This window comes from Pavona decussata, unplaced genomic scaffold (assembly GCF_977016875.1).
Source record: "Pavona decussata unplaced genomic scaffold, jaPavDecu1.1 SCAFFOLD_48, whole genome shotgun sequence".
Lineage (NCBI taxonomy): Eukaryota > Metazoa > Cnidaria > Anthozoa > Scleractinia > Agariciidae > Pavona > Pavona decussata.
This window is the reverse complement of record NW_028145470.1, coordinates 1,216,876-1,237,456: the sequence shown is the minus strand read 5'-3', so window position 1 is coordinate 1,237,456 and position 20,581 is coordinate 1,216,876. Positions and strand designations below refer to the sequence as shown.

The 20,581-nt window shown below is 34.9% G+C and overlaps 1 long non-coding RNA gene across 3 annotated transcripts; it reads right to left on the bottom strand.

Moving 5' to 3' along the window:
• Nucleotides 1-1,338: 1,338 nt before the first annotated feature.
• LOC146481666 (uncharacterized) lies at nt 1,339-19,464 on the bottom strand. 3 transcript variants are annotated; one of them, XR_014864279.1, is made up of 7 exons: nt 19,435-19,464; nt 19,243-19,329; nt 16,478-16,548; nt 16,298-16,376; nt 16,116-16,201; nt 13,464-13,544; nt 1,405-1,889 (listed from the first exon to the last, which is right to left on the bottom strand). It is a non-coding gene; the product is annotated as an uncharacterized LOC146481666 (long non-coding RNA). The 3 variants fall into 3 exon arrangements; XR_014864278.1 differs by lacking the exon at nt 1,405-1,889 and having other exon boundaries at nt 6,661-13,544; XR_014864280.1 differs by lacking the exons at nt 16,298-16,376; nt 16,478-16,548 and having other exon boundaries at nt 1,339-1,889; nt 16,116-16,176; nt 19,226-19,329; nt 19,435-19,463.
• Between the last annotated feature and the right edge of the window lie 1,117 nt (nt 19,465-20,581).

Sequence of the window (20,581 nt, the reverse complement as noted above, 5' to 3'; positions counted from 1 at the left end):
TAGTTCCTTTATGCCGTTGTGTGCGCTAGCTCCGTGGCATTTGTTTAGGGTTGGGCATTGGGAATTTAAGTGGATTCCACGGGGTGGCTCTTCCATCCACTGTTTCCAGGTCGAATTGGAATTTTGGATATCGGCTCAAGTTAACCGCAAGGTCTCAGGGAGACACAGGACCCGTAAATTTCTTTTCTAGTCCAGAACGGTGACAACTAGATTTTCATTGTACATTTTCCACACCGGACTTCCCGGACTTCACCGGATCTCGTTTCTTTAGAGTAACATTTCCGCATCCCGCTTGGTAAAATCGTCAATTCCCGCGTCCCGTCCCTAAACCTAATCCCGAATATCGTCGCTCTTTTCCGCTATAGTCCCGGATCCCGAAAAACCTATTTAGGAAACTTTTTTTCTTTTACTTAAGAAAACAAAACTACAATTCTTATTTTTTACCGACCTAATATTACGATGAAAATCTTTCAGGCATTTGTAATTAGACCTAAAAGTGACCACTAATTGTGTCTTTCCCTCTTGTTTCTCTCGCTGACATCAGACCCTGATAAACTGTCACACCTATGATATAGTGGAGATAGAGTTTTTACTAAGTAGTCAGTTTTTTATCCAGAGAAATGGTTGAAAATCTGTGCATTTTACTTTGATTAGTTTTTCCAGAAATGAAGCATAGCCTTGTCATTCTTGCGGGGTAGGAGAGGGAAGGCATTACCTTTCAATGCTTCGGTTTTTTTCTTTTTTTAGCTGTGGAGGTTTCAAGGTTTCGGGCAATCCACGGTAAGAGGGCTCCATTAATCTCTCACAATGCTTTTAAAATAAATCTTAGAAATGAAAAGAACAAAAAAACCTCTACAAGGAAAAACTCGGCTAGAGGGTATGGATGTCTCATGGAAGTCTCTTGGTGTATGTACCCGTACGTTTTTCTTTTATCTCTGCCTTAAATTTCTTCCTATTTCATTAAAATACAATCACACAAATTCGATTTTTCTCCCAGGAAAATAGGAGAATTGGAACGTGATAACGAAACCTCACATTTCAAATTTATTAGTATAAGATAGGATTTATAAGCACCCCGTAATGTTGGTCTTAATCTCCTTTTCTCTATTTTACTTGATCAGTTGCAAGCATTGATTTCCCTTAATTCCAAGCTTGTTACTGCGAAGGATAAAGAATATCTGTCTATCTTAAGGTGGTAAGATAAAAACTAGAAAATAACCCTTTGTAGAAGTTGTCGTATTTTTTGTTTTTATTCTGATAAAGTTTTTAAGACAATCTCTGATTCTCAGCGAATACAGAGACTATGAGTATTCCTCGATCATGAGGTGCTTTTGACTCAGAAAAGCGGAAAGAGTTTTTATCATCATATAGTATAAGAGTGCATTAATTTCTATTTTGTAACACAAAGATGATAAGAGATTTCAAGGCTTCAAACAACCACAATTTTAATGTGCGGGAAAAATATTCCAGACAGCTATTTCACGCTATAAATCCCACAGGCTGAGGTTTGAACAAAAACAGAAAAATGTCAAGTTTATTCATTAGAACATGGGCATAGAATTCCACTCCAAATATGGTTTTTCTATCGACCAGCGATTGGTTCCAGCTTCTAATCCATATTCATGACTGAAAGTGCAGAATTCTTGTCAAACCGAGCAACTGCTTGGCGAGTGAGGACGTGTGAAGGTGACCTCTGTCGTTGAAACTTTACTGAGACGTCAGGAACAAGCATCAAAGACTTTGAGGGAAGGAATATTCGCTTCACCAAGACGCAAACGGTAAGAGTCTTATTCCATTAAGTGTTTTCAGTACGTAAAACTCCGAAGTCAGTCGATGTGAGCGCGTCCTGGAGTTTGTTTTATCGACGTTGCGGTTCACTCTGCGTGGTTCTAAAACAGAATAATTAAACAAGACCTTGTAAGAAGAGCTAAACAGACACATAGCGCTTACAGAAGAATTAACGATAAATAAACTGAATTTAAGGTCTTTTCTGTGGCAAGAAACCTTTTTTCCAAATTGTTCGAAGCGACCACGTGTTGAGGACTTTGTCCACTGCTTTCCATTGAAATACTACGAATACATTTTGCATTCTTCAGCCTTGAAAAACTCACTTAGGCAAGTTGCACTCTTGAAACTTAGGTACAAGTTTACTGTCCAAATTTGTTAAATCTCTTCACCAACTTTTGCTGTGTGGTGCTGTTTATCATGTTGTACAAGGTGGTTCTACCTTTTGAGTCTGTGCATGAAATCCTAAAGTGTGACCATTCAAATGAAAGCTACTGAGCAGTATTGTCCTATGGTGCCTTTTGTTTCTCTTTACTTCATGAAATGAAAATCGAAAAAAATTTAATTTTAATTTTGGGCTTTTCCGAGCCTAAAGAAATATCGCATGCTAATTATGATTGTGGTGACGGCGACGATAAACGTTATTTAAATTTCAAGTATTTAGCAAAGCATGCTGCTGACTTTGTACGGGTGTATTTGTTGAACACAAACTCATGTGTTTTGTTTGTTTTATTTTCAGGAAGGACATTTTCACGAGAAAGAAGACTGAACTGGAGGAGCAAAAGGATCAGAAAAGAGTAAAAAGCATTGAACTGAAGCAAACGGATCAAAGATAAGATTAAATTTTTGTATAAAAAGGATACCTTTGAAAGATGGTGGCGGTGTATGACAAAACTATTGAATCTTCAATTCACTAACAGTCAATTGATCTATTTACTAAAATATCGTATGTTTAAATTTTCCAACAAACTAACCATTCTCTGAGAGGGCAGATCGGGGGAGGGGGGGGGGGGGGGGGTAGGCTGATATTTTCAGTCAGAAATGCTGACACTCGAATATACGGTCGTTTAATTTTGTAAACACTGAAAACGCAGCAGAATTTTTTCATTCCTTCTAAAATACACCAGCCATCTTTTTAAGGTATTATTCTGCAGATCGGTTAAGGCAGTTTTAGCGTTAACTCTGAGCGATCAGTCCATACTGACATACTTTAACGCCATATTATTCGAGATTTCAATCAAATTAACTTGAAACTTAAATTGAAATTTTTTTAAACGTAAAATTGGGAAATGAAACTTGAAAATGAAAAAAATTTGAAAATTGAAAAGAAATTTAAAACTTCAACATCGGAGATCACTCAGTGTTGCGCTATTCAGAAATTTTCAGTTATATTCTGTTGCCAAGGTGGAACTGCAAGTTGTGTAAAATGAAAATGAAAAAATAACGCTGGATAAAAGGACAGCTCGGTCAAAAGCTAAAAAATTGTTTCTCTTTTTTGGAAAAAAATTGAAATCTGAAACACTTCTAGGCTAAGCCGAAACACCAAACAAGGATATCAAGAGATGAGACTAGCAATTGCGTTTTCGTTCTTAACTTCAAAACAATTTTAGGGAATGGAAAACGTCCAAAAGAAATATTTGTTTTGGTAGGTCAATCTTATATTACCTGATTGTTTCAAATATCTTGAAAATTATATATTATTTGGTGTGTAAATTGGAAATTTTGTTGATGGGCTTACCTTTTAAATGAATTACAAAAGAAATGGAAGCTTCAATTTCAAAATCACTGATTCTTCGGTTTTCTATATCACTCTCCGTTTTGGTTGATTCGATATCAAATTGCCTGATTATGTAAAAAAATCTTCAAAATTCTACATCATTTGGTCTGCGAATGGAAACCTTGTTCACATTCTTACAAAAATGGACAGTTAAATTTCATAGTTTTTTAGTTTTGGATCTCTCTCTGTTTTGGTTAATTCGATATTAAATTGTCTGATTATCTACAAAAATCTGCAAAATTCTTTATCGTATGCTCTGTGAAGTAGAAACTCTGTTGATGACTTCTCGATCTTTTGAGTGAATAACAAAGAAACTACAAGCCTAAATTTTCAAATAAATTCTTCAGTTTTGGTCAATTCGCGACGGGAATAAAAATGAAAATCAGACATCTACACTTAGCAGTTCCACCTTCGTTTACTGTTGTCAAGGGAGCAAAAGGCTTTGAAGAGGATCTCCATGGAAACGTCTATGACTGATCGAATTGTTTAAGTGTGGCGTGGACCTATTTTACAACGATTTCCTTGAACGAAAAATTTTATTTTTTAATGAAGACGAAAAATTATGGAGGATCCTTCTGTTATTCCTTATGTTCCCTTTACATGCTGTAGTATGTATGATAAAAACAAGCGTCTGGTTGGAATGATGTGGACAAAACCATAGAAAACGTCTCGGGGACACCTTTTGCACCAAATTAGAGTTACGGACCACAAAAGATTGAATGATTTTCCCACCATTTTATTTCCGGCAGAGATATAAATTTGAAGATTTGCTGTATTCCATTTTTTTTTGTCGGAAACAGGCTTTTTTTTAATGATTAAAATCACAACAAGAAGGCGTGCCAAAAGAGGACTTCGAGGAGTAAGTCATTAATTGACCACCACAAACGAAAAAAAGGACAACAACAGTTTCAGAGGACAGACAACTTCCTTTTATGTTTGCGCTTACGGCAGACGCGCAAAATTCAAATTCATTTCAAAATATTTCTCACAGAATCTAAAAATTGCATTGTATTTGAATTCAAATTTTCCTGTGAAAAAAATTGAATAGATTATACGTTCAACCGAGTTGTTCTCACTTTTATGTTCCGTGCAAAAATATTATGTAAATCTGACGTCAAAGTGACATTGTGAGAAAGAAAAACAAAAACACAATTTACCCAGTTAAAATTTTCCAACCTAAGAAAGATGAGATTTTGGTCATTTTTATAAAAAAAAAAGTGATTTAAACTGTCGAAGTAGAAATCTATTAAAAGTTTGCACTTTCGGCAAAGGCACAAAATTCCAATTTATTTCGAAATATTCCTCAGAGAATTTTACAATTGCATTGTATGTGAATTCAAATTTCCCTGTGAAAAAAAAAATTGATTAGATTGCACGTTCAACCGAGTTGTTTACAAAATAGTTCACGAGAGTTTTGAAGAAATCTATTGCTCTCTAAATTTACAAGTTTGCGCTTACGGCAAAGGCACAAAATTCAACTTCATCTTGAAGTATTCCTCAGAGAATATTAAAATTGAATTGTATTTGAATTCAAATTTTCCTGTGAAAAAAAAAAATTGTGCGACCGAAAAATAGAGTTTTCTCTGCTGTTCACACTTTAGAGCTGCGTGGAACAATCTGTAATGTCCTTTGTGGTCCTGCTGACTATAAAAATTGAACAAATCAGTGACACAAAATAACGCTATTTTCAAATATTAATGGATATTTCTTACTTATACTGGTAGGAAAATTCAATATTGGGGCTTAGATTAATTTTTCATTCGAGTTTCTTTTCCCATTACTTCAACCAGACGTTAGTTTTTTTAGTATTTAATTTTATGTTTAAAATCTTGTTCAACTGAATCAGTGTTACATGGGACAAACGAGTGAAAGCACGTATTTTTAACTCGAACTAGAAAGTAAACGAACCAAATCATCAAAGACTTTGAGGAATCGAATTGTGTTGATATTTGCCAAAATATTATAAAGAGCCGAAGATAAACCAATCAGCTCCTTTTAAAGATGTAAAGAAATTGAACTGATATCTTCAAAATTATTTCCAAAAATGAACAATAATTGGACCAAATATTTCCTTGTTAATCGTCAATAAACAAACTGTGACCTTAGTTATCTGGAGAATTGTCTTGATATTTTCCAAACGGTTGTTTCGAACTTAAGAGTAAACAGACCAAATATCGTTACGGATTTTGTATTGCTATTCTCCAAAATGTTTACTGAAAAGAAGCGAAAAATGGATTGACAAGAGGATTTATTTTTAAATATGAAAACTTCGATAAATTCATTCAAAAAGCGGCAAACAAAAATAACTTGATATTTCAAAACAAAACAAAGTTCGAAAAGAGTATATACGAACTAGACAGTGTCTTGATTTTTGTAAAATGAAACGTAGCTGGGAACAAGTAAGCGACAAAGTACAAAGAATTTGTTTCGATATTCAAAACAACTTGATTATTTTGACCAAAAAGATGCTTTCACTCGTCCTCTGTAACACTGTTAGCCTGTGCTGACTTCATTTGCTAGTTGAATTAGATCTTTGAAAGCGACATGGTAAGCTTAATGGTTTTGCAGCTGATATAAACTTGGTTTAAGTTTGGGAAACAAAAACATAAGCGTTTTTCTATTGGTTCTCTGTTCAAAATTTTTTGTGATCATTTAATTTTTCCCTGCTGCAAAACTGTTTAACGGCTCACCATGTCGCTCTTTTAGCTTACACCACTTCGCAAAGGAAACTTTATTTCAGACAAATTTTGTTCCAAATTTTTTCGAATTCAAGACTTAAAAAGCTTAAAATTTTTCACAAAAAGTTTCCTTACGAAGTGGTGTATGCGTTTTTTGGCGGATTTTAATTTGTAGGGGCACTCTTTGCAATTTTTTTGTGATCAAAAAATTTCAAAGGGTTCTCCGTTAAATTTTTGGCGAAAATTGTTGCCAGGGGAAACGCTGTGCAAATTTGGTCAAATTTTCCCGCCAAAAGACTTAGTATATATAGGAAGAAAAGTTTTTGTCACACCTTTAATTAGTTAAAAGATTTTAATTTAATTACCTTATTATTGAAAAGCATTGTTGAGAAAAAGAAATAAAAGAACACAAAATGAAACTGAAACAACTGTTATGATCTTTATTGTCTTTTATTATTAGCTAATAAAATGAATACTTGACAACTAAAATAGATATTAAATATTACATTATTGCCTTAAAAAATTAAAAAAAAAAACGGCGCATGCGTATTTTAGGCGCCCGTATTTTTTCTAAGTCTTTTGGCGGGAAAATTTGACATTTTCAAACGGAGTATAACTAGTTGAAATGATTAAAAAATTAAAAAAAAAACGGCGCATGCGTATTTTAGGCGCCCGTATTTTTTCTAAGTCTTTTGGCGGGAAAATTTGAGTAGTTTAAACGGCGGTTACCATAGAAAACAAACTACGGCAAATCAAAATGCAGATAGATTTGGCAATATATTTGTTTAAAAAAATATTGTTACAGGAGATTCTTCGATGAAAAACATACTTGGAGGTTTTCTTTTTGGCTTGTTCTCAAACTTTGCTTACAAAATGAAAAACTTGAAACGCGTCGAAAAAAATTTTCAGCAGTAGTGGCTAAATTAAACATTAAGAATTGTCTTCGAGTCTGGCACTTTGTTGTTTAAAAAGCAGTATCCCGCCGTGATACAGTTGTAAGCAAATGAGTATCGTGTAAATGGTCACTAGCTTAGGTGCGTTCGATTGACCCTATTCCAGAATAGGAATACATGCGACGATGGCAAGAAATCCCTCATAAAAGGTTTTTGGAATTACTGAAATACAAAATGGCTCTTAAATTATCGTGCGTTAGCGAAAGTTTGCAGAAATGTTTTCCCAAATTTGCTAAAAAAGAGAAATCTAACAGCTATTCCGCTTATTCTTACTCCGGAATATGGTCAATCGAACCCAACCTTATTGATACAGTGCAACACAGATATAACTGCCGAACGAGACGAATTTTTGTAAAAACTTTAAAGTAAACTCGATGAATACTTTTCAAACCGCAAGTTTAGGTAGAAATCACAAATTGCTACTGAATAATTTTATGAAACGTTTTCCAGGAAAACCAAAGCTCGGTTATTAATCAGAAGGCCATAGGAATTGCTATGTTAATTTGTGCAGGGAGAGAAAGAAAGCAGAAATTTTAATAATTTATCACAGCCTGCATTTTATTGAAAGTGCAATGCTTACGCTAGCGCTAGGAAACACGCGAAATTCCTTGAATTATTTTGTTTCGAGCTAACCGGCATTTGTTACATTTAATGTCGAAAGTGGGAGGAGCTTGGTCCCTTTTGTGTTGCGCCTTTTTGGGTAAAAACGTTGAAAACTAATCGGAGAAAAACAGATGGCCTTAGAAGGTTAATTTTACCCACTGATTGGCTGTGTTACTGAAAAAAGACATATTGGTAAAAAGCTTGTAAGATAACAAAAGATAGAGAACCTTATAAGTTATTCAGAAATCGATGATCCTGAAATTGACCGGTGGTTTAAATTTTCACTTGGAAAATTAAACTGCGAACTGAAAACCCTGGCGTAACAACTTCAAAATTTCGTTCAGAAATAACTCTTAAGTGACAATGAAATCCTCATAGAAACTGGTAAATATACAAAATCTAACTGAGAGTAAAGAAAATTGAAACTCACTTCCATGCAGAATTTAACAAGGTGTGAGGTGACAAATGGCCTTCCAACTTTGCTGGCAAAGCAAGCTCTAATTTTGAAATTCTCAAGAACTGCAAACTAACATCTGTTTAACTTAAACAAAATCGAGACTGAACACTTAGTAATCATGTCTCTGAAATTCAAAGTTTTCTTGAAAACTGAACACGCAGAATTTAAACAAAAAGCTCAAAAATGGCCTGAATTTTTCAATGAGGAATCATACCTAGACCGACTTGCAAACCTTACTGAAAACTAGCAGGGAAAACAATATTTATATTAATAAAAACTGAGATTGGTTTGGTTTTTTCATTTGAAAATTGAATACCTCAAGCTTACATCTCTTGCCAAAAAGATACAAATAGGCCCAATTTTCAAGTTGTAAGTTGCATTTGAATGGCATGGAAGGCATGGAATTTAATACAACCTTGGCCTGGAAAGAACTGGCTAAATCAACAGACAACAAGTACTACTCTTTACAGTAGAAAAAATCATTAAAGCAGGCTTAAAAGTCAAACAGAGAGCACATTCGATTCTTCTCTGCAACTTGAATTGCACTTGACGTAACTAAAAACTGATGAACGCTAAACGTTTAAACTGCGAACAGACTCAGGAATGTCCTGCTAATGATTTTTCAAACCCTGTTAAGCCCGGTTTTTTTTCTGAGTTCCTAAACCTGAGGGGCACTTTGTATCGGCCCCTTCGTCACTTCAAGAGCATTAACACTATGACAATGAAACCTGGAGGGTAAATTATATGCCTAAACTGTTTCCTTTAGTGCTCAAACAATGGGACAATAAGGTCATATGAAGGGGCAATTATGTGATTGATTCTTCCCAGCTGCCATCTTGAGTTTGCTATTTTGGATTTCTCAATTTCATGGCAAAAACCTCAGAAAACCATTCAAATTGACTCAAAAATAATCAAAACCAATGAAACATCTGCTTTAAATGGTTTACAAAAAATTTAACGACAATACACTTTCTTCACAAAAGGTAAAAAAATTACAAAGTTGAAAAACAAGGCTGTCAAAACCTTGTTGCCATGAAAACATCAAATCACGTGAACAATATTATTAGGTGTTGAAGCAAATTGCATACATTTTAGGAAAAGTCTCCAAGTTTGGTGGTGTTTGTTTAATATTGAGGAATTTATGAATGCTTTAAGTCAGGTCGGGCACTTTGTACCCCCCTCCCCCCAAACCAGGCTGAATAGGATTAATATTGCATGCATGGAAATTGACCAGCTTAAGTCACTTTGGAATCATGTCTCAGCAATAATCTTCAGACAGACATGTGACGATATTGATCAAAAGATGAAAATACATTACAAGAGGACTGACATACAGTGTATGGTCTATGAAATAGCTAGTCTCCCTAACATATCAAACACTGGCGATTTTTGAACATCAGTTACATAGCTTTCCTATCAGGCATGTAAACTGACCAGGAAAGTCAATATGACAAAAACCGAAAAACTGACAAACAGACAAATGCAACAAAAACACTGAGGAGTGCAGGGCAAACTGAATTCCAAACATAACCTTACAACAGTAAAAAGAACCAGAAAATCCTTAGATTTATGAAAGCAGGACTGAAGGCCAACACAAGAAGCCGACTACAACAGCTTGTTACAAAATGGCCCCAGGCAGCCAGTAAATTTACTGAGAAATCGTGGTTTTTGAACTTCACTCTCTATAGCCAACTGCGGTAGAAAAAGACCAGAAAATCCCTTAATCCAGTCTTGAACTCAGTAAACTTACACAAATCAAAAAGACAAAGATTAACAGGCAAAATTAAAATGAAACAGGGCTGATTCGCAGATTGCATGACACTGGGTTTCACTTGAGATCATGTGATCAAGTCTTGAATTCAAACTGAAGATTACATTTGCCAATTGGCCTAACTCTTCGAGAACATAAATATTATTTCAAATTTTAACCAAAAAGTAACATCATCATCATTCTTCAGCCGCAACCGAGATAGATTTTATCACTCTGCACAAGGAATCTTTGTTGCTAATTTGAAAAATGTCTAATGATTTACTAAAAAATTGTCTCAACTCCTTTAGTGAAAGCTGAAATTTTAGTAGAAAGCAGCAAATTGAGAATCACTTACAATCGATCTTAAATGTCAAACTTCAATTAAAAGCTAACCACATTTTAAATGGAAACAGAACAGCGAATGGCGGCCCACTAATGGTGGCCCGCAAATACTTTTAGCGAGAAATTGTAAGTGATGTTCCACTCCACTATCTAACAACATAAAAGCAGACTTGGAAAAATAGCTTTTTGGAGAAATCACTTCAAATGCCACAACTTGTTGTCAAACCAGAAACAGCTATTCAACAAAAAACTCTGCTTGTTCGCCTTAAAATACTTATTCAGTGAAAAAGAACCACACTTTTACTTTAAGCAGGACCAAGGATGGACCAATAGAACTGAGTCATTTTTGAACTTCATTTTCCACACAAAGCCAGAAAACAATAAAAAAAAATTTCCTTGAAAACAGACGAATAGCTCTTTGAATTTTGATAAGAAAACACTTGTCCTTAGAATCCTTACTGAAAACTATGCATTTGTGAGACCTAACGAAATTTAACAAGACTGTGAGTAAGACATTTTAAATCTAAGCTCCTTCCAGTCAAGCATCATTAATATACCTTTTCCATCCTAACAAACCACTCAATAAACATTCAGTAAAACCAGCCTAACTGAAAACACACAAATGTCCTGTTCACCATATATATATTTTACTGATAAATTGTTCTCCACCATCAGTTGAAAATCTGACAAAATAAAATTAATTATTACTACAGGTACTTAAAATGGTACCAGTTATTTACAAATTGTGAATACAATTTTGATGGAGAATGTATTTCTCAACATGAATTGAATGGACAATGGTGTATGATTAAATCTGCACTAAGAAATAATTTTTAGCCTTAAAATTCTGAAAATAAGACAGCATTTCTCTATCTGGGAAACATTTATACAAAATGTGCTAAATTCAATTTACAGATTATAAACAGAAAACAGTCAAGGAGTAGCAAAAAGAAACCATTTTTAACTTAAAGGTTGCGCTGGATTGGCCGTATTCTGGGATGAGGATAAACAGAGTAGCCTCTAAATTTTTCGTTTTGCATAAATATGGAAATTCCTCGACAACAGAATCTCTAGTTAAAGCTGACAAACAGGCAACATTCAACCGAAATCAAAGATAATCAAAATAGTCCATGATTTTTACTTTGCAATACTTGGAGTTATTGTGAAGCTATAATAAGAATACTTGAGAATGATGTACTATTTAGTGAGTGACACAGGCATACTAGGATAAAGGCAATCCAAGTGCTCCTATCAGGAGTCGAACCTAAGAACTTCTGATTACTAGTTCAGATGCTCTACCACTGGGGTATAGGAGAGTACAAGGTTCAAAGAGAGCTACAGAAGGCTCTTATTGAAAGATAATTCCATCAAGACAAGTAATATACCCTGAGAAATAGTACCCCTTGCTCAAAACTCTTAATGAAAATAGACAATCCGCCTAAGATTTCTATGCATAATCACTTGTTCCTCAAACTCCAGTCTTGAACTTAGTAAATGTCTAAAATCGAAGCGACAAAGATTAAAAGGCAAAATTAAAATGAAACAGGGCTGATCTGCAGATTGCCTGACATTGGGTTTCACTTGAGATCATGTGATCAAGTCTCGAATTCAAACTGAAGATTACATTTGCCAATTGGCCTAACTCTTTGAGAACGTAAATATTATTTCAAATTTTAACCAAAAAGTAACATCATCATCATTCTTCAGCCACAACCGAGATAGATTTTATCACTCTGCACAAGGAATCTTTGTTGCTAATTTGAAAAATGCCTAATGATTTACCAAAAATCGTGTCTCAACTCCTTCAGAGGATGGACCGATAGATCTCCGTCATTTTTGAACTTCGTTTTCCACACAAAGCCAGAAAACAATAAAAAAAATTTCCTTGAAAACAGACGAATAGCTCTTTGATTTTTGATAGGAAAACATTTGTACTTAGAATCCTTACTGAAAACTATGAAATTGTGAGACCTAATGAAACTTAAACAAACTGTGAGTAAGACATTTGTATATGTAATCAAATGGTGACAAGTGAAATTAGGAAATTATTTCACGCGCGTTTTGTTAAAATTCTAATATTTAATTTCTAAAATGCAAGTGAAATTATTTCCTAATTTCACGAGCATACCATTTGATTACCTTTTAATATCATGAATGACAAATTACGCTCACAATTGTGGTCAGTTCTGTCTTGTTTACACACGCAGGCAAAGCTATTGTTAAGCTATAATAAGAATACTCGAGAACGATATATTATTCAGTGAGTGACACAGGCAATCCGAGTGCTCCTGCACTGTATCAGGAGTCGAACCTAAGAATTTCCAATTACTAGTTCAGATGCTCTACCACTTAGCTGCAGGAAAGTACAAGGTTCAAAGAAATCTACAGGACACTCTTATTGAAAATTGGTAGCATCTGTTAGAAAGATAATTGCATCAAGTACACTGAGAAAAAGTGCCCTTCCTTGAAACTCTTAATGAAAATAGACTATCGGCCTAAGATTTCTATGCATGATCACTTGTTCCTCAATCTTGTTAAATTAAACATTTATTATTGTAAAAATCATTGTAGAAAAGGGTAAGCCCGATTCTTCAGAAAAAAGCAAACAAATTGCCTCATAGTTTTATCATTAAACCCTAAAGTGTTTATTAGTTCTAAATTTTTGGATGCGCAATTTCTGATTGGAATTCACATTTTCTCTCCCGAAAAATTATATTCTACACTGGGTTCTTTATATCTGTGGTTGCACTGTATCTTGAAAAGAAAGACTTTGTTGTAACTGTTCAGCTGCTAAAAAAGAAACAAAACTGGAGCATAAACTACCATATTGACTCACGTGTCTAGGCCGTATTCGTGTGAAGGCTACACGTTGTTACCCTAAGCTGCATGCACACCCCAACTATGACCTGCTGTGCCCACATTTTAACCACAGCATAAATGCTGGACTATTTCCAACACAAACAAAATATACAGATTTGCCTGTATTCGCATCTAAGCTGCATACTTTGTAAACTTTAAACCTTGCATTGTATTTTGTTCAAATATTATTCATACGGCATAACTGTGAGTAAATATGATAGTTTTCTTACACTTCTTAAAGTAAAATTAGTTTCTCTACCTCTACTTGCTTGCTTGGCCAGTTACGGAGATGATAATCTTTGCTGCTTGTTTGAATCTGACATCTGAAAGTTCTTGGATCCTTTATAGAAAGAGAACAAAAATATATTGATCACTAAGTGAAGTAAGACAGTATTCAAGACCCATTCTCTATCCTGTTAACCCCCAAACCTCTTATAGGGTTCATACCCTTTGGAGCTTTTGTAATTCCACGACTTTCCATGACCTTTTCCATGAATTCTCCAAGTTTTCCATGACCTAAATTTGACCATTTTCTTGGAAATCATCTTTCATTTTTGGATATGTTTTACTATTTTCTTCACAAAAAAAAAAAAAAAAAAAAAAAAATTATTTTGTACTTTTTAATAAACATAATTTTCCATGACTTTCCATGACCCACACCTAAATTCCATGTTTTTCCAGGCCTGGAAAATGAAATAATATTCTAAAATTCCATGACTTTCCAGGTATTCCATGACCCATACGAATCCAGTGTCTTATGAAGGATTTTTAGCAATTGTGTGGTTCCAGAAAAATATCCATACCCCCACCACAGAAGGAATTGGAAATTCCAGAGGGGTGGGGGGGGGGGGGGGGGTCAATGGCCCAGGAAATTCCAGAGGGGAGGAGTGGTGAATGGTTGGATAAGTTTCCAGAGGGTCAACTTCACGTTCATGTCAGACATAGTTGTTCAAAATTAACTTCGCAACTTCGTAGATCTTTCTTGAAGACGTAACTTTGTTTAGCTGTTTTAAGAAACCCTTGTTACATTAAAAACGTGTTTCCCTTCTCTGAAAAGCCTTTGTAAGCGAAGTACTCCAACTGAGACAAAAAAATGTGTCTGCGTTGCGTGACTCAGTTATTATAAAACAGTTGTTTGAGAAACTTTCTTGCGTAGAAAAATATTGTTCACTGGCAACAATTGAATTTGTATCAATGTTTAAAAGGGAAAATTTTGTATGGCTATTAAGTGAAAGCCCCAATTTTACCTAAAACATTGAAATATTTGTTTGTTATTTTTGTTTTGCTGTGTAGAGTTACCGGCAAAGGTCAATTCCTGGGGTCAATTATAATTGGTTTGTCAAAACTGACCCGTGTTAAAACTTATTTTGTCCAAAGTATTTCAACTCAAAGTCCAAAATTAGTAACTTAATTTCTTTGCCGAAATTAAACAAAATAGAGCCAATTCGACATTCTTTAATGCGTTATTGATCTCATACAAAATCTGCATAAGAACATGAACATGCTAATTTCGTTTTGCGGCTCCATTTCATCTGCGGTATCAAGTTACGATCTGAAAGGTCAGTTTGTCTCCCTGCCCTGCTTATGCTTCCTTTGTCCAAGCTATTCCGATTCAATAGGAAAACTATTGACTAAAATAACTAGACTGAATGATTACCATGAGAAAATCGATTGAGTAGAACTAAAGCGATAATCCTTTTGATCTCCTACAAATTTGCATGGGAACGTAAACATGACATATGCACATTTTTGCATTGCCGGACTTATTCCAACAATTAAGATTTAAAATCTTCAGCGAAGCTAATGGTAAAGTCTGATGTCAATGACCACAGGTAAATATAAAACAAAACAATTATTTCAGTATCAAGAGCTTTTTGGCAACTCTACCGGTGAAATTGAACGGCGTGCGCGCTTTTCGATAACGCATATTTTCTCCTCGTGCAGGCAGTTCTTGATATTTCTGAAATGTTCACATCAAACTGATTTTTGAAGCGTTCTTTTGAAATAAAACTTTTCCAGAGGGGGGTGGGGGTGTATTCTGTATTTGAGGAATTTCCGAAGGGGTGGGGGGGGGGGATTAAAAAAATACCTCGAAAATGGAAAATCCTGGGGGGTGAGGGGGTCCTATGTGAAATTCCCTCTGTGGTGGGGGCATGGATATTTTCTGGAACCACACATTCTGGAATAGGGCCAATCGGACGCACACTAAGCTACAATGGTGACGTTCGATTGTCTGTATTCCAGAATATAGAATAAGCAGATTTTTCCCTTCTCTCTCTCTCTCTCAAAAAAAGAAAATACATAAAACCTGTACCTGATCGCAGGTTATATTTCCAGGTACTCTCGTTTTCCCATTTTCCCCTCTCCTTAAAGACCAACATTTCTAAATTCCAATTCAAACTGGAAAGTGTCCCAAATAATTATTAGCACTCTGTGCTACATACACTGACACTTACATAAAGTGAGTTATTTATTATTTAAAGTTCCTTAAGAAACTACCTTGTTATAGGAAATTAACAATGCACGTTGACAACACGAAGAAAATTTACGTTACACTAAATTAACGCGAATTTTTTGATAAGCATCTTGCTTTATTTACTGCGATTTTCATAATTCTGCAAACTCGCACTTTACATTTCTGAATGCCAAACTGCGTTTTGGCTACAGTCAATAAAATCTTCCAAGACAAGTGCACAGATGTTTCTAAGTTTTTTTTAAAGCCAAAAATTTGGGTAAGGTTTTGTAATGAAATAAAGGTGCTTTAAAATAACAATGTTGTAAAACATTAATTAAGATACATTAAATTAATGCAAATTTTGTAAAATCGCATTGATAAAGTGCATTATTAATTTCCTATAATAAGGTAGCTCCTCATCAACAAGAAAACAAACAGACAAAAACTAAAACTCACCATTGACTATTTTTCTTTAAGAGAATGCCATGTTGAGGTTAATGGTGTCCTTATTGCATGCCTCTTGACATTTCATGTGCACTTCCCTGAAAAAGAATATAAGAGCTGTATTAGTAACTTGCTGGCCATGGAAAATAGCTTCATTTTCAACAGGAAACAAACAGACAAAAGCAAAAACTCACCTTCGGGCATTCAAAAGAATGCCATGTTGAATCAATGGTGTCCTTATTGCATGACTATTGACATTTAATGTACATGTCCCTGAAAATGAATGTAAATGTAAGCGCTATGTTAGAAATTGCTAGCCTGGGAAAATACATTCATTTTCAACAAGAAACAAACACACAAAAGCAAAAACTCACCACTGAGCATTTAAATTAATGTATGTTGAGGTTAATGGTGTTCTTATTGCTGACATCTTATGTACACGTCCCTGAAGAAGAATTATATGAGAGCTATGTCAGCACTTAGCCGGGGAAAATTGCCTTCATCTTGAATAAGGAAGTGTACTACATGTACTACTGACAGTAAAAGAGGTGTGGTGGTGTCATGGTTAGTAATCACTGGTTGTACTTTCTCAAAGGTTTCAAAAACAGTCATTTCAGGAAAAACATTGGCCTAGTTTGCACAAAAAAAAAATACCAAGAAGAAACAGAAAACAAATTTTAGAAAAAGATTCTGTCTTCTTCTCATGTTCAACTACAGGTGAACTTCACTCTCCTTGGGAAACGACATATATTTCCACAAAGATTTGAGCAACAAACTTGTTCAATGTTTTCAGTTTGTCAAGAACAAGACCATTGTGCAAAGAAATAAACTAAATTCCAAGGATCAAATGAAATGGAAACCTCTCCTCTGTTTATAATTTCTAAGAGATGTTAATAGGTTAATTGAATAGTACAGTTTAAGTATGTGCAAGTAACGTAGTAATGTAAGTACCGAAGTATTGTATTGTAAGCAAATAAATAAAGTTAAAAAAGTATGTGCAAGTTTTGTATGCAACTGAAAAATTTATTCAATTCAATTCAATGCAATTCGTTTATTTTGCCATTAACCAAAAAATACAACATAAATACATTATAGACGACACACAATATTCTTACTATTACAATATTCCTACTTAACTATTTACAATATTAAATGTGTTAAAGGCTAGGAAGCCTATATAGAAGCCGGGGGCTTATTAACTATAGGCTTCCTAGAGCTATAGGATAAACCATAGAAGTTAAAGGTACTGAATGAAAATTCCAATTAATTTTTTTTAAAAGAAGAAAAAAAACAAAAAGAAAGAAAGAAAAAAAAGAAAAGGTAAAGAAAAGGTGTGTAGCTCAACAATGAGTCAATTTATACCAAACAAGCAGCAATAACAGTTTTTTGGGAGACATTTTAGGATGTAACAAAAAGTAAGGAAATTTGAATTAAAGAATCACTTAAAGAGACGTACAAACAACATTGGTAAATTTCACCAAGTATTATCACTAACTGTGAAAGATGCTGTGAAACCAATTTACCTAACTGGTAGTACCTACATGTATCATATTACATTCTCATACACTGTACAAGTACTCTTCCTTATCACAGAAATTTAAAATTTTTATGTAGTCCCAATAAAGCAAAACAATTAACACCAGAAAGAGCACCTTAAAATTTTTATTCCATAATCCGCCCGCTAAACATAATGTTTTGGTAACTTTGCTCAATAATTTGTCTTGAGTGGCGAGAACCTCTGCACGATGTCACGCCTTTGTCTCGTTATAATTTAGAAGCATTATGTATTTTTGACATGGCAAGGGGACAAAATTGACATGATGATTTCCCTGGGGAACCTGGTAACTAACAGTCAACCTCAAAATCATGAATTAATAATGCTTTCTTCTGGGTAAGAATCGAAATTTTTTCTCATTGTACATGTTATGAACTTTACACAGAATATTTTAATTGTTTGTATAGGATAAATATCAGTGGAGAGATTACATGTAATTTTTGAAAGTTTTGGTTTGGAGCAGCAAACTTCATTTCTAGCGCACAGGTATTATGCGTTTGTAAACATGCAACAGTTTTGAATGTTCAAATATTTTCAGAAACAACCAAATGTTATTTTTCCTGTATTCACCTTGTCTTAACGTATATCAAAAGGCTACAATCATTTCTGTACAAGCAATGTTCATAGAGTTAGGAAATTTCAAAGACTTTTATCTGAGCCACCAAACAGATTTTCCACCATGTTGAATGGAGAATCCCATCTGACCATGCAATTTTGAAGTTGACTGTTAGTTACCAGGTTCCTTGGGGAAATCACTGTGTCAATTTTGTCGTCTTGCCATGTCAAAACAATGCTTCAAATAATGGCAAAGGCGTTACATTGTGCGGAGGTTCTTGCCAACTCAAGACATTTTGTTGAGCAAGGTTGCCAAAACATTATATTTAGGGGGTGGACTATCATGTTGTCAAGCCATAATATTGAACCGTGCTGTTCAAGCAATATGCATAATAGATGGATGATCGTGGTGTCTAGCTGTAGTATTAAATGGTGCGGCCAAACCATTGCATCTTGGAAACAGAGTAACGAATTAAACAGACAGACCATCATATCATCTAGCTCCAGTTTTATTTTTGGAGTTGATACCACTCCATATGGAAGGTCACAATAATGTTGGGGCTGCACAGAAATCTTGACAAAGAAACTATACACATTGATGGTTTACATGTGACGTCATAGCGGCCATGCTGGTGGTATGGAACAATAAGATTTTTCTCCTCTGTGAGTTAACTTCCATTCTTATGCAAACTTTGTGAACAAATTTTCTTTTGTTTTGTCCACCAACATGGCGGCGATGCAAACCACCTATAGACTGGAAATAATCGTTAATTCACCCCAAACTTTCCATTATTAATTTAAGGTTTAATTAATTGCTTAAAATATAATAATGTTTAGAATAATAATTATTATTGCTAGTGAAAAATTTGAGGGAGTAGTGAGTGAGAAACACCTCCAGCCAGGATAGCAGACATTTGGGGCTAGGGTAGCTAAGTGTTATATCCACAGTCAGTTCAACTGAAGCTTTTCCCTTTTTTCCTTGATATAGCTAAAATACTCGTTAAAGTCTTACATTTCTGGAAAGCTCACCTTCAAAACAAGTACACGTGACCTGTGCAGCTCGCCATATGGTTTGTCATTTTTGCGCTTATTTACGACGACATTTTCTTCAATATCCTGTAAATGAAGGAAGAAAGTTTAACTTATTTAATTTCCGATGTTTTCAAAAGAAGTTTGGACAGAAACTTGTAGTAAAAAGGGATAATCTTGAACCCTAAATACCTCAGACAACTTCTCGGCCATGTTGCCGCGAAATTTGAACATTGCAAAGGATCTTGGTTCCAACACGTGACAGAAACTCTCAACCCTGTGACCTTAGTGGGGGAGGGAAGGGGAGGGGAGGGGAGGGGAGGGGTATGCGAGACGCAACAAATAATATATGTAACCAAAAAATATAAAAATACAAATAAAAATCTTCTCCTTCCTTAGAAACTGAACGGAAAAGCCAAGACAAATAAAGTAGCGACAATTTCAACAGAGTTTACTTTCTTTTATTTTTGTAATGTTCGCCCCAATCGCCTTGTCATGATCAACTGCTTTCTGATAAACTGAACAGTAAATTTTGTACTTGAAAACTTAAGAATTGGTTCATGCCTAGCGTCTGTATATCGAGTAATGGATACACGTGGGAAGTTTGGAGAGCGCAAGAGAAGCGTAAGAGTTGCTCCGGAGGCGTAGTCGAGACCAACTCTAGCTTTGAGTGCTCTCCAAACTTGCCAAGTGTATCCATAACAAGGAGCCCTGTATCACTCAATATACACACAGCTAAAAGCATGAACCAAATCTTTTATAACAATGTGAAAATAAAGTAAATGATCCCTGGAAAACAGATTTTGTTCCATGACGCCAATAGGAATTAGATTAGGATTCACGCGCGCTATGCTATAAAATGTACATATACTATAGAAGTAAGAAAAACTATTTACTATATACTATCACAGGGTCGTAACGGGGTTTAATTTTTCCCGACTGATACCACATTTTGGTCTTAAATTTTGATCCCTGATTCCAAAATCTTTATAAATCTTGATCCCTGATCCTGTGAAAATTAGTTGATCCCTGGGCTCAGCTCAAACACGGAATATGGGTCGGACAAACGGCGTATTATTGTTCCTTGAATAAACCTCGATAAACTACAAAATGGGTCAAAATGAAGTGTCGCTTGAGTTTTTAAACTTAGTCCCAGCACTCACGAAATGGAGAATGACTGAATGGGAGTTTGACTCCCGACAGTTCTTCAAGTTATGATTTCCTATCGGCATAATAGTTCCATTTTACTGGTTGATCAACTCAGTTCAGTCGCACATCTAGTCTTAACTAATTATCTGTTTATCCTAATTGTACTGGTCTGGATTCTTTTCTGGTTGGG